Source organism: Mobula hypostoma, chromosome 3 (genome assembly GCF_963921235.1).
Source record: "Mobula hypostoma chromosome 3, sMobHyp1.1, whole genome shotgun sequence".
NCBI lineage: Eukaryota > Metazoa > Chordata > Chondrichthyes > Myliobatiformes > Myliobatidae > Mobula > Mobula hypostoma.
In genome coordinates, this window is record NC_086099.1 from 229,874,032 (window position 1) to 229,888,452 (window position 14,421).

Consider the following 14,421-nt stretch of genomic DNA (forward strand, 5'->3'; position numbering starts at 1 on the left):
AGGATGCAAAACTGGGCTGAGAAGTGACAGATGGAGTTCAACCCAGATAAGCATGAGGTGGTTCATTTTGGTAGGTCAAATATGATGGCAGAAGATTGCATTAATGGCAAGACTCTTGGCAGTGTGAAGGATCAGAGGGATCATGGGGTCCAAGTCCATAGGACACTCAAAGCTGCTCACAGTCTGACTCTATGGTTAAGAAGGCATACAATGCATTGGCCTTCATCAATTTTAGGATTAAGCTTAAGAGCCGAGAAGTAATGTTGCAGCTATTTCAGACCCTGGTCTGTACCCACTTGGAGTACTGTGCTCAATTCTGGTCACCTGACTACCGGAAGGATGTAGAAGTCATGGAAAGAGTTCAGAGGAGATTGACAAGGATGTTGCCTGGATTGGGGAGCATGCTTTATGAGAATAGGATGGGTGAACTCGGCCTTTTTCTCCTTGGGCAACAGAGAATGGGAGGTGACCTGATGGAGGTGTGCAAGATAATAAGAGGCATTGATCGTGTAGATGGTCAGAAGCTTTGTCCCAGGGCTGAAATGGCTAGCACGAGAGGGCATATTTTAAAGGTGCTTGGAAGTAGGTACAGAGGAGATGTCGGGGTAAGTTTTTTTTTCTCAGAGAGAGTGGTGAGTGTGTGGAATGGGCTGCCGGATGCGGTGCTGGAAAATGGGTATGGGTAAGCCTAGCTCGTTCTAAGGTAAGGACATGTTCGGCATAGCTTTATGGGCTGAAGGGCCTGTATTGTGCTGTAGGTTTTCTATGTTTCTATGTTTTCTAAAACTGTAAACTCAGCCAGCTCCATTATGGGCACAAGCCTCCCAGCATCAAGAACATCTTGAAAAGGTGATGCCTCAGACAGTTTGCATCCATCAGTACCTATCCTCATCAGCCAGGACATGCCCTCTTCACATTGCTGCCAAAGAGGCGGTAAAGGAGCCTCAGGACCACGCATTTAATATTTCAAGAACAGCTACTTTCCCTCCGCAATCAGTTTTCTGAACAATGAACCCACGTAAAAAAAAATACAAATTACAATATTTAGAAATATTCTTACTGTAATTCGTAGTTTCAAGAAAAATGTGATGTATTACACCATACAGCTGCCACAAAACAACAAATTTCATGACATTTGCCAATGATATTAAACCTGATTCTCATTCTTACTTGTTGAATATCGCACAATATTGGACAGAAAGGGCAATGTTCGCTTTGTCAGGGGAGGAACGGGCAACGGGGAGAATAAGGGAGACACGGAACCTCACTGAAGATCCGGAAAGGACCTGCTTTCGGAATATTTCGTTTATCACAACGTTAGAGCTAAGCTCATCTGAATTACCGAGTGACCTACTAACTGCGGTTCCTGTTCCTTCCGATCCCCGTCCCACAAATCCTCCAGCTCCCAACATGGCTGACTGACTGGTGTGATTGCTTTCGACGTGAACAGAAAACAGCCCCCCCGCCCCCCGCCTTGACATCTCCTGTTTGCCCAGTGATACATGAAATATTCTAGGAAGACTTACACTAGGTCCTTGCTGCTGAGGAAGGAAGTGCCGATGCGGACCTCTACGTCCTTGAAGCGATGTCAACATCAGTCAGCCGTGTTTGTCATCTTCACCACCCGCACGTACTCTTCGGCGAACAGGTCAACGCTCCAGCACGGCTGCTCCTCACTCTTAGTGTTAGTGCACGACTTGTTGTGCTACGAGGCGTTCCGATTTCCGTCGAGGGCTCTGCCTGCCAATCCGCTCCGTGTCATGCTGGAATGTGTGCCGGTTCCGTGCGGCGCGACGTTTCCCGCAAAAACAAAGCGGATCTTGGTAGAGCGGAGTATCACAGAAAAACGATCGACGTACTCGGCAGGCGAGGCAGTATCTATGGAAGGGAATAAAGAGTCAATGTTTCGGCCGAGACCTTTCATCACGTTCAGCGTAAAAGCAGAAGAGAGGGCATACAATACAGTACATCGAAAATGGTGGCAAGCTAGAGCATTGCAAAGTTTTTTTTTAAATTCAACAGAATGCAATTAAACAATAGAGAGGAATCATGAAATATGAAGGAATGTTATCCAGATGTTTAAAAGATGATACCAAATGTAATTTCAGTTATACGTATTAGAAGAAAGAGTGGATATCAGACCGATGGAAAATGACGCCAGAGATGCAGTAATGAGGTTCAATAAATAACGGAAGGACGCAATATGTATTTTGCATCATTCTTCACTGGTGAATACACTAACAACGTGCCTGAAATTCGAGAGTGTCAGGGGGCAGAAGTGAGTGTAGTTGCTATTACTGGGGAGAAGGTGCTTGAAAAGTTGCACGGTCTGAAGGTGAAGGTGGACCAGATAGACTACACCCCAGGGTTATGGAAGATGTAGCTGAAGGCATTAGTAATAATCTTTGATAACCACTATATTCTGTAATGGTTACAGAGCACTGGAAATTTTTAAGTGTTATTCCACTTTTTAAGAACTGAAGGAGCGCGAAGAAAGGGAGTTATAGACCAGTTAGCCCGATGTGTGTGTGTGTGTGTGTGTGTGTGTGTGTGTGTGTGTGTGTGTGTGTGTGAGAGAGAGAGATAAAGTGTGTGTTTGTATGTGACTGTGTAATAGAGTGTCTGTGTGTGTGATCGTGTGTGTGTGAGTGTCTGTGTGGGTTTGTGATAGAGTGCGCGCGCGTGTGTGTGTGTGTGTGTGTGTGTGTGTGTGATAGCGAGCGTGCGTGGGTAGGAGTATTTGCTCACAGGGTGCGTGTGAAACGTCTGGTGCAGCACTGTAGTAGTGCTTGTAGTTAGTGCCTGCTGCATAGTGCTGTCTGCTTACAGCTATTGCCGCTGGCTAGCCTTCTTAACAGAGGGTGAGAAGAGGAGCCGAGTGTGTAAGCCTCCTCCTGCCAGTACAGAGCCTCTCCACCACCAAGACTCCTGCAGTGCCTCCTCGGGGCCACACACGGAAACTGGGTATCTTACGGTCCCAGGCTACACTGTAGGGGATCTCGGAGCAGCAGTGGGCCCCAGAGACGTGGCGTGCAGGCCCACCACTGTGTGGACACGCCCTGGAGCCCGTCAACCACTGTCCCAGCTATGGGCAAATAGCCCCACTGCCTTGTAGTAAGTCTGCTGAGACAAGGCTAAGGGAGCACACATGACAGAAAAGCAATGCGCTGGTGGCGCGCAATAGGCGGGCCTTAACAGACCAAGGACCTGGCAGACTCCTGCAACCAAGATATGGGACCGGTTGTTCTGGGATCACCTTTGCCACCAGGATTTACCTCATCATGGTGAAGATAGTGCTGCTGGGGATGGCGCACCCCCTGTGGCACTTTAAAATCTTCCTTGCTCAGGTCTCCACCTCTGACCACGGTGAACAATACCTGGACCTTACATATGGTTGAGGTCTGACGGCGATGGGTCGTTTGGGAATGGGGGCAGGTACAAATGGACTGGGAACTCCTAGTCAGAACCCTGCACAGCAGCGGCACAGGGTATTTGGTTGCTAGCAGCTGGGACTGAGTGGCAGCTGTTTTCAGCAGACCCCTGTGTGACTGAGCAGCCCTATTTAGGGACCGCACTGCTCACTCCAATTGGGGAAGGGCCTAGAAAAGGTGGCCTAAAAATTGCCCATTCAATGACTCACCTGGGTAGGTTACGGCGCCTGTTGGGTTATTCCACTACTGCGGTCGAAATTAAAAACAATACAACCTAAAACTGGCAACACGGAACGTAAGGACTCTCCTGGACTCGTGTGGCATCTCTGACAGACCTCACCGGAGAACAGCCTTGATCGCTGCTGAGCTGAGGCGCTACAACATTGACATTGCTGCCCTGAGTGAGACCAGGCTCCTGATGAACAGAGGAAGGGATGGGTTACACATTCTTCTGGAAAGGTTTCCCCCCAGGTGGACGACATCTCCACGGAGTAGGCTTGGCCATCAAGAACACCTTTCTACCAAATCTCACAGAAATACGTGTTGGCATTAGTGAAAGACTAACGACCCTCCATATCCCCCTGGCAAAGAAACATTATGCCACACTTCTCAGTACCTATGCACCAACTTTGCCATCTGAGAATGAGGCCCAGGAAGGCGTGGATGAAGCTCTTTGCCGGAACCCTAAGAATGATAAGATCCTTTTGCTTGGGGTCTTCAACGCTAGGGTGGGACAGAACAACAGGATATGGAGTGGAGTGCTAGGTACACATGGTATTGGCAAGGTGAATGCAAATGGCATTAGGCTACTTACTCTTTGCTCTGAGCATAACCTTACCATAACCAACAGCATCTTCCAGCAGAAGGCAAAATATAAGACCTCGTGGATGCACCCTCGCTCTGAACATTGGCACATGACCGACTTCATCACTGTGAGACGTAGTGACATCAAGGATGTTCTCATCAGAGATGCAGAGTGCTGGACTGACCACCGTATGATTGTGGCCAAGCTCCATATGAAAGTGCATTCCCCTCCCCCTTGTGGCTGCAAAAACCCAATAAAAAGTGGCTAAATTGTAACGCCTGAGAAACACAGAAGGAAGAAACGAGTTTCGACGCATCCTAGCTGAGAAACTAAAGGATTTTGAACCTTGTCTGAGCTCAGAAAATACCATGGAACAACAGTGGACCTATAGCGCTCTATGAGGCAGCATCCCAATCCATCGGCCGTAAGAGCAGGAACCACGAAGACTGGTTTGACAATAACTCAGACACCATCCACAACTTGCTAAATGACATGCACAAAGCACACCGGGCAACTTTAGACGACCCATCATCCACCAGCATCAGGCAGCATTGGCAGGCAGCTCGGAGGAAAGTGCAAAAGGCAATACGGGACATACAAAATGAGTGGTGGACTGAAAAGGCACATGAAATCCAGTCCTTTGTCGATAATAATGACATGCATAATTTTCACAATGCTGTCAAAACCATCTACGGCCCAATAAATCATTCCGTTACTCCCCTGAAAACAGCAGATTGTCTAACACTTCTGAAGCATCAGAATACCCTTCCGCTGAGGTGGGCTGAGCATTTTATCACCCTGCTTAATCAAGACTCTGACTCAGACATCACCATCCTGGACGAACTGCCTGAACTTCCTCCTATCCACGACCTCAGTCTACCACCAACCTTCCAGGAGGTTCTATCAGCTGCCATTCCCTTAAGTCCCCTGGCACTGATAATATCCCTGCTAAGTGTTAGAGTGGGGGTGATGGTGGCAGCAAAGATGGACCAAAATGCAAGTCACATCTTGTGAGGTTAACTTAATTGAGTTAATTGCTCAGTAAAGGGAGAGCAAGGCAGAAGCAGGAATAGCGTACTGGACAAGGACGCAGGCCTAGGACTGGGCTGGGACTAAGAGTCTAGGCTAGGACTCGGAATCACGGACCGCCGGGGCCAGGACCTGGTGCACGACCTGGATGCCGCCGGGACCAGGACCTGGTGCACGACCTGGATGCCGCCGGGTAGTGGCCAGCTCTAGACTCGGCCCGGGAACAGTAGACGGCGGCTCTTGATTCCCTCCAGCGGGTTAACTGACGGACCCGCTTCGTCGGGGAAACTTTGCTGGCTGGTTTTGGTGAGGTAACTTGACAGGGTTGCTCTGGTGAGGAATGGCGACTTACTGGCACTCGCTTGGGTCGGAGACTAGGTTTGCTCCGGCCAGATGCATTGGCTCGCAGTACCTTTGGTGATTTTGCAGACGCTCTCAGGCCGATTGGCTGAAAGCCGGAGACTATAAACTGCCGGTTCAGCCGAGAGTAAATTGCCTCCAATCTCCAAGCCCGAGGGATACGGGAAAACAGGGAACCAAAGGGAAACAGGGAGTCAACGGTCCAGATCGTAACATAAACAAAGTAAATTTAAAGGGACCCCGATCCGGACCATGACACTGAGTTACTGAAGAACGGAGGGTACACGTGTATGCGCACCTTCTACTAGTACATCACCAAGGCCGGGACTGATGAGAGCATCCCACAGCAATGAAGAAATACAAACATCGTTGCCATTAATAAGAACAAGGGTGACAAGGCCATCTGCGGCAATAGTAGGGGCATATCACTCCTTTCTGTTGCTGGAAAGGTCCTGGCTAAGGTGATGCTTCAGAGACTCATTAGCAACATCACCGAGTCAATGCTGCCTGAATCGCAGTGTGGATTTAGGAAGAACAGGAGTACGATCAACATGATCTTTACAGCCCGGCAGCTTCAGGAAAAGTGCCAGGAGCAACATCAGGACCTGTTTATGACCTTTGTCGACCTCTCCAAAGCATTCGACACTGTGCAGAGAGAGCTCTTATGGGATGTCCTCCTCAGGTTTGGTTGTCCCAATAAATTTGTTAACATCCTCTTCCAGTTCCACGATGGGATGACTGCTCGGGTAACCATAGGAGGAAAAGAGTCCGAGCCCTTCCTTGTATGCACAGGGGTGAGGCAGGGGTGTGTGCTAGTGCCAGTACTCTTTAACATCTTGTGTGTTACCAACCTTCTCTACAACGAGATTGAAGACAGCAGTGGTGTGGCAGTGGATGTCAGATTAGTTGGCAACCTCTTTGACATCAGGAGGCTTCACGCAACCATCAAACTCTGTAGAGAGCAGGTCCTGGAGCTGCAGTATGCAGACGACTGTGCTCTTGTGGCCCATAGTCCGGAGGATCTTCAGACTGTCCTTGCTGTGGCAGTGAGAGCGTACAGCAGGATGGGGCTGACTGTCAATACCACCAAGACAGAAGTGGTTTGCCAATGGAGTACCAGTGTCCAGTGAGATGGAGGAACTGAGGGAAATACATGTTAGGAGGGAAGTGGTGTTAGGTAAATTGAAGGGATTAAAGGCAGATAAATCCCCAGGGCCAGATGGTCTGCATCCCAGAGTGCTTGAGGAAGTAGCCCAAGAAACAGTGGATGCATTCGTGATAATTTTTCAAAACTCTTTAGATTCTGGACTAGTTCCTGAGGATTGGAGGGTGGCTAATGTTCGACTTAGATTAGTACAATAAAATTTTTTACACCAATTATATATTACACCACAAAAAATAAATAGATTAAATTCAAATCTATTGGATAAATGCTTTCGGTGTAATCAAGAAATTGGTACTTTCTTACATTCTACTTGGTCTTGTTTTAAAATTAAACCCTTTTGGATAAATTTAAGAGTCTTATTGGAACAAATTACTGGAACTCAACTTCCACATAACACTGTATTATTTCTATTAGGTGATATTGAAGGGATAAAGCCAAAACTTAAATTGAATAAGTATCAGAAAGAATTTATAAAAATTGCATTGGCAGTAGTTAAGAAGACTATAGCAGTTACTTGGAAATCTGATTCGTATTTAAGTATGAATCGTTGGAATAATGAAATGGCTAGTTCTATCCCACTCGAAAAAATTACTTATAATTTAAGAGATAAATATGTAACATTTTTGAATATTTGGCACCCTTATTTACAAAAGATAGGATGGCATATTTAAGTGCTCCGATAAAGATCTTGGTCCCTTGGGGAAAGTAACGAATAAGTATACCAGATTTATTTTGAATTCCATGGAGCATGTGGAAACCTTCCAATACCCAGGCGGCTCTTCTTCTTTTTTTTTCTTCTTTTCTTTTTTAGGTAGGACTTTATATGGGGGGGGGAGGGTTAAGGGGAGGGGGGAGGGTAGATACTATCTTTTCACGTATTCTTTTTGAAAACTCAATAAAAATTATAACTAAAAAAAAGAGGATGTAACTAGTAGAGTGGATAGGGGAGAACCAGTGGATGTGGTATATTTGGATTTTCAAAAGGCTTTTGACAAGGTCCCACACAGGATGCAGGGTGACTTGGATAGGTTGGGTGAGTGGGCAAATTCATGGCAGATGCAATTTAATGTGGATAAATGTGAGGTTATCCACTTTGGTGGCAAAAACAGGAAAACAGATTATTATCTGAATGGTGGCCGATTAGGAAAAGGGGAGGTGCAACGAGACCTGGGTGTCATTATACACCAGTCATTGAAAGTGGGCATGCAGGTACAGCAGGCGGTGAAAAGGCGAATGGTATACTGGCATTTATAGCAAGAGGATTCGAGTACAGGAGCAGGGAGGAACTACTGCAGTTGTACAAGGCCTTGGTGAGACCACACCTGGAGTATTGTGTGCAGTTTTGGTCCCCTAATCTGAGGAAAGACATCCTTGCCATAGAGGGAGTACAAAGAAGGTTCACCAGATTGATTCCTGGGATGGCAGGACTTTCATATGATGAAAGACTGGATGAACTAGGCTTATACTCGTTGGAATTTAGAAGATTGAGGGGGGATCTGATTGAAATGTATAAAATCCTAAAGGGATTGGACAGGCTAGATGCAGGAAGATTGTTCCCAATGTTGGGGAAGTCCAGAACGAGGGGTCACAGTTTAAGGATAAAGGGGAAGCCTTTTAGGACCGAGATTAGGAAAAACTTCTTCACACAGAGAGTGGTGAATCTGTGGAATTCTCTGCCACAGGAAACAGTTGAGGCCAGTTCATTGGCTATATTTAAGAGGGAGTTAGATATGGCCCTTGTGGCTAAAGGGATCAGGGGGTATGGAGGGAAGGCTTGTACAGGGTTCTGAGTTGGATGATCAGCCATGATCATACTGAATGGCGGTGCAGGCTTGAAGGGCCGAATGGCCTACTCCTGCACCTATGTTCTATGTTTCTATGTTTCTATGTCCCACCCACTCTACCTGCCTTCACTGTTGGTGATGAAAAGCTGTCAGTAGTGCCATCTTTCAAATATCTGGGGAGCATTCTCTCTGAGGATAGCGCCATTGACAAAGACATCCAGAGCCGCATTAAACAGGCATCAGTTGCCTTTGGGAACTTCAGCGTGGAGTATTTCAGAACAGGAGCCTCCATCCCTCCATAAAGGTCACCGTATACCAAGCGGTCTGTGTCAGCACCCTCCTTTGTAGCTGTGAAGCTTGGGTAACCTACAGCTGTCACATCAAGTCCTTGGAGCGCTTTCACATAAGCTGCCTCCAGCGCATCCTGGGAATTACCTGGCGTGAGCAGGTGCCTCACACTGAGATACTTGTAAAGACCAACTGCAGGAGTATTGAGGCCATGATCACCCAGCGCCAGCTGCAGTGGCTGGGGCACGTGATAAGGATGCCCCCATGTCAGCTACCCCGCAGAGTGTTATACGGCCAGCTACATCATGGTCAGCCCTCAGCTGGAGGGCTGAAGAAGCGCTATAAGGATCAGATGAAGAATGTTTTAAGGAAGTGCAAGATCAGACCCGAGGACCTGGAGGAGGTTGCTGCTGACCGTACCACTTGGCGACAGCTGTGTAGGGCCGGAGTTCATATTCTGGAGATGGAAAGAACAACCAGAAGACAGCAGAAGAGAGCCAGGAGAAATGCAGCCATGGTTGCCACCACTACCACATATACACGTCCCACCTGCAATAGAGCTTGTGGGTCCAGGATGGGACTGTACGGTCATCAAAGATCTCAGCGTTAAAGGAGTGGACGTCGTCATCGGATTTCAATGGACAACCAAGGAGAGGAAAGCGTGTGTGAGTGTGTCCGTGTGTGTGTCCGTGTGTGTGTGAGTGTGAGTATCTGTGTATCTGAGTGTGAGTGTGTGTGTGTGTGTGTGTGTCTGTGTGGGTGTGTGATAGAGTGTGTGTGTGCATGTCTGTATGTATGTGTGTGAGTGTCTGTGTGTGCGTGTGAGTTTCTGTGTGTGTGTGTGATACTGTGTGTGTGTGTGTAAGTGTCTGTATGTGTGTCTGTATTATGTGTGTGTGTGAGTGTGTGTGTGTTAAATTGTGTGTGTATGTGTGTGCATGTGTGTGGTGAGTGTGTTAGATTTTATGTGTGTTAGATTGTGTGTGTGTGTGTGTGTGTGTGTGTGTGTGTGTGTGTGTGTGTGTGACTGTCTGTGTGTGTGTTGCTGTGTGTTTGAGAGAGTGGTGTTTGTTCGCCGGAGCGTTCTCAGCTGTACGGAAAGGAGGAAACATTCCGCTGTGGCTAAGCTACATCGTGGTTACGGCTCTGCTAATAGCGCACAGAAACTCTCGGTGTACTGCAGTGATCCGGGCACACGCAGAGCTAGTGGACCTGAATAAAGCTGGCTACATACTAAGGGACGGAGAGTGACACGGAAATTGAAGGGATAATTTCCCAGCACAGGCCAGCGCACCGGAGGCACAGCAAGCAGCCAAAACAATCCACACTGTTCCTTTCATCCTGGCGACACACGACAGAAAAAAGCCAATCAAACCCAAGACTATCCAGAAACGGCAAACCTAAAATCAAAAAGACAATACAGGAAATATTCAGCAGGTCGGGAGCGAGAGAATTCGTTACTGTTTCCGTCTGAAACTCTGTCCTATCCTGAGTCCCGGGTGTGTGTGACGGGAGATTCTAGACGGAGCTTCAGTCTGCGTTTTACCCTGGGAGTGTGTCCCGTAATGGCACAGAGGGAGACTGAGTGTCTGTCCTACCCTCGGAGTATGTGGCGGGACGGTGTAGAGAGAGAGCTTCACGTTGTCTCTGACCGTGGTATCCCTGCTGCCTTGTCGCTCTGTCCTTTAATCGGGAATGCAGCTACAAAAGATGTGATACTTCCCCACACAGCCCGTCCCCACCCACATTCATCTGTTCATCCCAATGTTTGCTTCCCTTTGTTTCTTTGATATTGGATAAACTCTTTGCATTTTGACTTCAGCCCCGTGTTGCTCCTTGATCTCTACAACCCTGATGCCCTCATTATCAAACAACCACGGTTTCACCCCATGGCTGAGCCTCCGCATCCTCCCAACGGAATTTCTCTCCATGCGTGAAGATATTTTCTTCATCTCATTAACAAACCACAAACCCCGAAACTGCGACCTTTTTTGTTGAGGAGTACGAGTGTCTCAGACTCAACTAGCAAGTCCGATCCCTTTTTGTGAAGATGGTGCTGAGCAGGTTCTCGAACCGCTGCAGATAGTGAGGCGTAAGTATGCCCACGATGCAGATCGGGCCAAGGTTCTGGAATTTTGGCCAAGCGGCTTTAAAGGAACTGCGATCTAATTTCACGTTAGAATAGTGAATGTTTTGAAGGACAACTTCCAGGTCAAAGTCAAAGTAAATTTATTATGAAAATACGATTTACGGTCAGGAGATATATAGTATATATGGCAGTTTTGTGAGTTTTAAATCACCGTACATTGCGAGCGCCGTCTTGGTGTCCACAATACATTCGCTGCCCTTGTCCTTCCAGTTCGCCCGACCGAGGCAGTGTTGGTGCGTTTTCACAGTGCATCCTGCAATTGCGAGTCGGCATTATACTCAGTGAACTGTTGGGGATAGCGATACCGATCAGATTGGATTGCTATGTCCTGTGCAGTGTCGAACTTCTTGGACATTGCTGATGTGCACTCGTACAGGCCAGCGGGGCGTTTCGTCGCAGTCCTGACTTGAGAGGCTTTAACATGGATTGCTTTTGTGAAGTTAGGAGTTGAATTACTCGCCGTTAGGATACGTCTGGCATGTGACATCCACAAACATTTGGCAAAAGGAGCTTTGTTTTTGATATGTAGTAAATGCACGCGCCAGTGAAGGTCCAAACAGGATCATTTGGCAAATGAATGCGCGGCTGCGCAGTCAGTGCAGGGGGCGGGGCTTCAGGTTCTTGGATCATCGGGATCTCTTGTGAGGTAGAAAAGGAACGGGTTGCACCTGAACCCGAGGGGGACTAATATTCTCATGGGCAAGTTTGTTAAACATAGAAACATAGAAAATAGGTGCAGGAGTAGGCCATTCGGCCCTTTGAGCCTGCACCGCCATTTATTATGATCATGGCTGATCATCCAACTCAGAACCCCGCCCCAGCCTTCCCTCCATACCCCCTGACCCCCGTAGCCACAAGGGCCATATCTAACTCCCTCTTAAACATAGCCAATGAACTGGCCTCAACTGTTTCCTGTGGCAGAGAATTCCACAGATTCTCCACTCTCTATGTGAAGAAGTTTTTCCTAATCTTGTTCCTAAAAGGCTTCCCCTTTATCCTCAAACTGTGACCCCTCGTTCTGGACTTCCCCAACATCGGGAACAATCTTCCTGCATCTAGCCTGTCCAATCCCTTTAGGATTTTATATGTTTCAATAAGATCCCCCTCAATCTTCTAAATTCCAACAAGCCTAGTTGATCCAGTCTTTCATCATATGAAAGTCCTGCCATCCCAGGAATCAACCTGGTGAACCTTCTTTATACTCCCTCTATGGCAAGACTGTCTTCCTCAGATAAGGGGACCAAAACTGCACACAATACTCCAGTGTGGTCTCACCAAGGCCTTGTACAACTGCAGTAGTACCTCCCTGCTCCTGTACTCGAATCCTCTTGCTATAAATGCCAGCATACCATTCGCCTTTTTCACCGCCTGCTGTACCTGCATGCCCACTTTCAATGACTGGTGTATAATGACACCCAGGTCTCGTAGCAACTCCCCTTTTCCTAACCGGCCACCATTCAGATAATAAACTGTTTTCCTGTTTTTGCCACCAAAGTGGATAATCTCATGTTTATCCACATTAAATTGCATCTGCCATGAATTTGCCCACTCACCTAACCTATCCAAGTCACCCTGCATCCTCTTAGCATCCTCCTCACAGCTAACACTGCCGCCCAGCTTCGTGTCATCTGCAAACTTGGAGATGCTGCATTTAATTCCCTTGTCTTAGTCATTAATATATATTGTAAACAACTGGGGTCCCAGCACTGAGACTTGCGGTACCCCACTAGTCACTGCCTGCCATTCTGAAAAGGTCCCATTTATTCCCACTTTTTGCGTCCTGTCTGCCAACCAATTCTCTATCCATATCAATACCATACCCCCAATACGGTGTGCTGTAAGTTTGCACTCTAATCTCCTGTGTGGGACCTTGTCAAAAGCCTTTTGAAAATCCAAATATACCACATCCACTGGTTCTCCCCTATCCACACTACTAGTTACATCCTCAAAAAATTCGATGAGATTCGTCAGACATGTTTTCTGGGTTGGCAGGACTTTCATATGATGAAAGACTGGATCGACAAGGATTATACTCTCTGGAATTTAGAAGATTGCGGGGGGATCTTATTGAAATGTATAAAATCCTAAAAGGATTGGACAAGCTGGATGCAGGAAGATTGTTCCCGATGTTGGGGAAGTCCAGAACAAGGGGTCACAGTTTGAGGATAAAGGGGAAGCCTTTTAGGACCGAGATTAGGAAAAACTTCTTCACACAGAGAGTAGTGAATCTGTGGAATTCTCTGCCACAGGAAACAGTTGAGGCCAGTTCATTGGCTATATTTGAGAGGGAGTTAGATATGGCCCTTGTGGCTAAAGGGATCAGGGGGTATGGAGGGAAGGCTGGTACAGGGTTCTGAGTTGGAGGATCAGCCATGATCATACTGAATGGTGGTGCAGGCTCGAAGGGCCGAATGGCCTACTCCTACACCTATTTTCTATGTTTCTATGATTTTCCTTTCACAGGTCCATGCTGACGTTGTCCGATGATTTCACCGCTTTCCAAATGTGCTGTTATCACATCTTTGATAACTGACTCCAGCATTTTCCCCACCACCGATGTTAGGCTAACCAGTCTATAATTCCCCATTTCTCTCTCCCTCCTTTTTTAAAAAGCGGGGTTACATTAGCCACCCTCCAATCCTCAGGAACTAGTCCAGAATCTAAAGGGTTTTGAAAAATTATCACTAATGCATCCACTGTTTCTTGGGCTACTTCCTTAAGCACTCTGGGGTGCAGACCGCCTGGCCCTGGGGATTTATCTGCCTTTAATCCCTTCAATTTACCTAACACCACTTCCCTACTAACATGTATTTCCCTCAGTTTCTCCATCTCACTAGACCCTCTGTCCCCTACTATTTCCAGAAGATTATTTATGTCCTCCTTAGTGAAGACAGAACCAAAGTAGTTATTTAGTTGGTCTACCATGTCCTTGTTCCCCATAATCAATTCACCTGTTTCTGACTGTAAGGGACCTACATTTGTCTTAACCAATCTTTTTCTTTTCACATATCTATAAAAGCTTTTACAGTCAGTTTTTATGTTCCCTGCCAGTTTTCTCTCATAATCTCTTTTCCCTTTCCTAATTAAGCCCTTTGTCCACCTCTGCTGGACTCTGAATTTCTCCCAGTCCTCAGGTGAGCCGCTTTTTCTGGCTAATTTGTATGTTTCTTCTTTGGAATTGATACTATCCCTTATTTCCCTTGTCGGCCACGGGTGCACTACCTTCCCTGATTTATTCTTTTGCCAAACTGGGATGAACAATTGTTGTAGTTCATCCATGCAATCTTTAAATGCTTGCCATTGCATATCCACCGTCAATCCTTTAAGTATCATTTGCCAGTCTATCTTAGCTAATTCACGTCTCATACCTTCAAAGTTACCCTTCTTTAAGTTCAGAACCTTTGTTTCTG

General features: G+C 46.9%; 1 protein-coding gene across 1 annotated transcript in view; it reads right to left on the bottom strand.

Moving 5' to 3' along the window:
* LOC134344609 (fucolectin-4-like) overlaps positions 1-14,421 on the bottom strand; it is a 123,931-nt gene that overhangs the window by 85,668 nt on the left and 23,842 nt on the right. Inside the window, exon 2 of the mRNA XM_063044719.1 lies at positions 1,527-1,878. The gene's annotated coding sequence lies outside the window, so the exon portion shown is untranslated. The remainder of the gene's footprint in view (positions 1-1,526; positions 1,879-14,421) is intronic.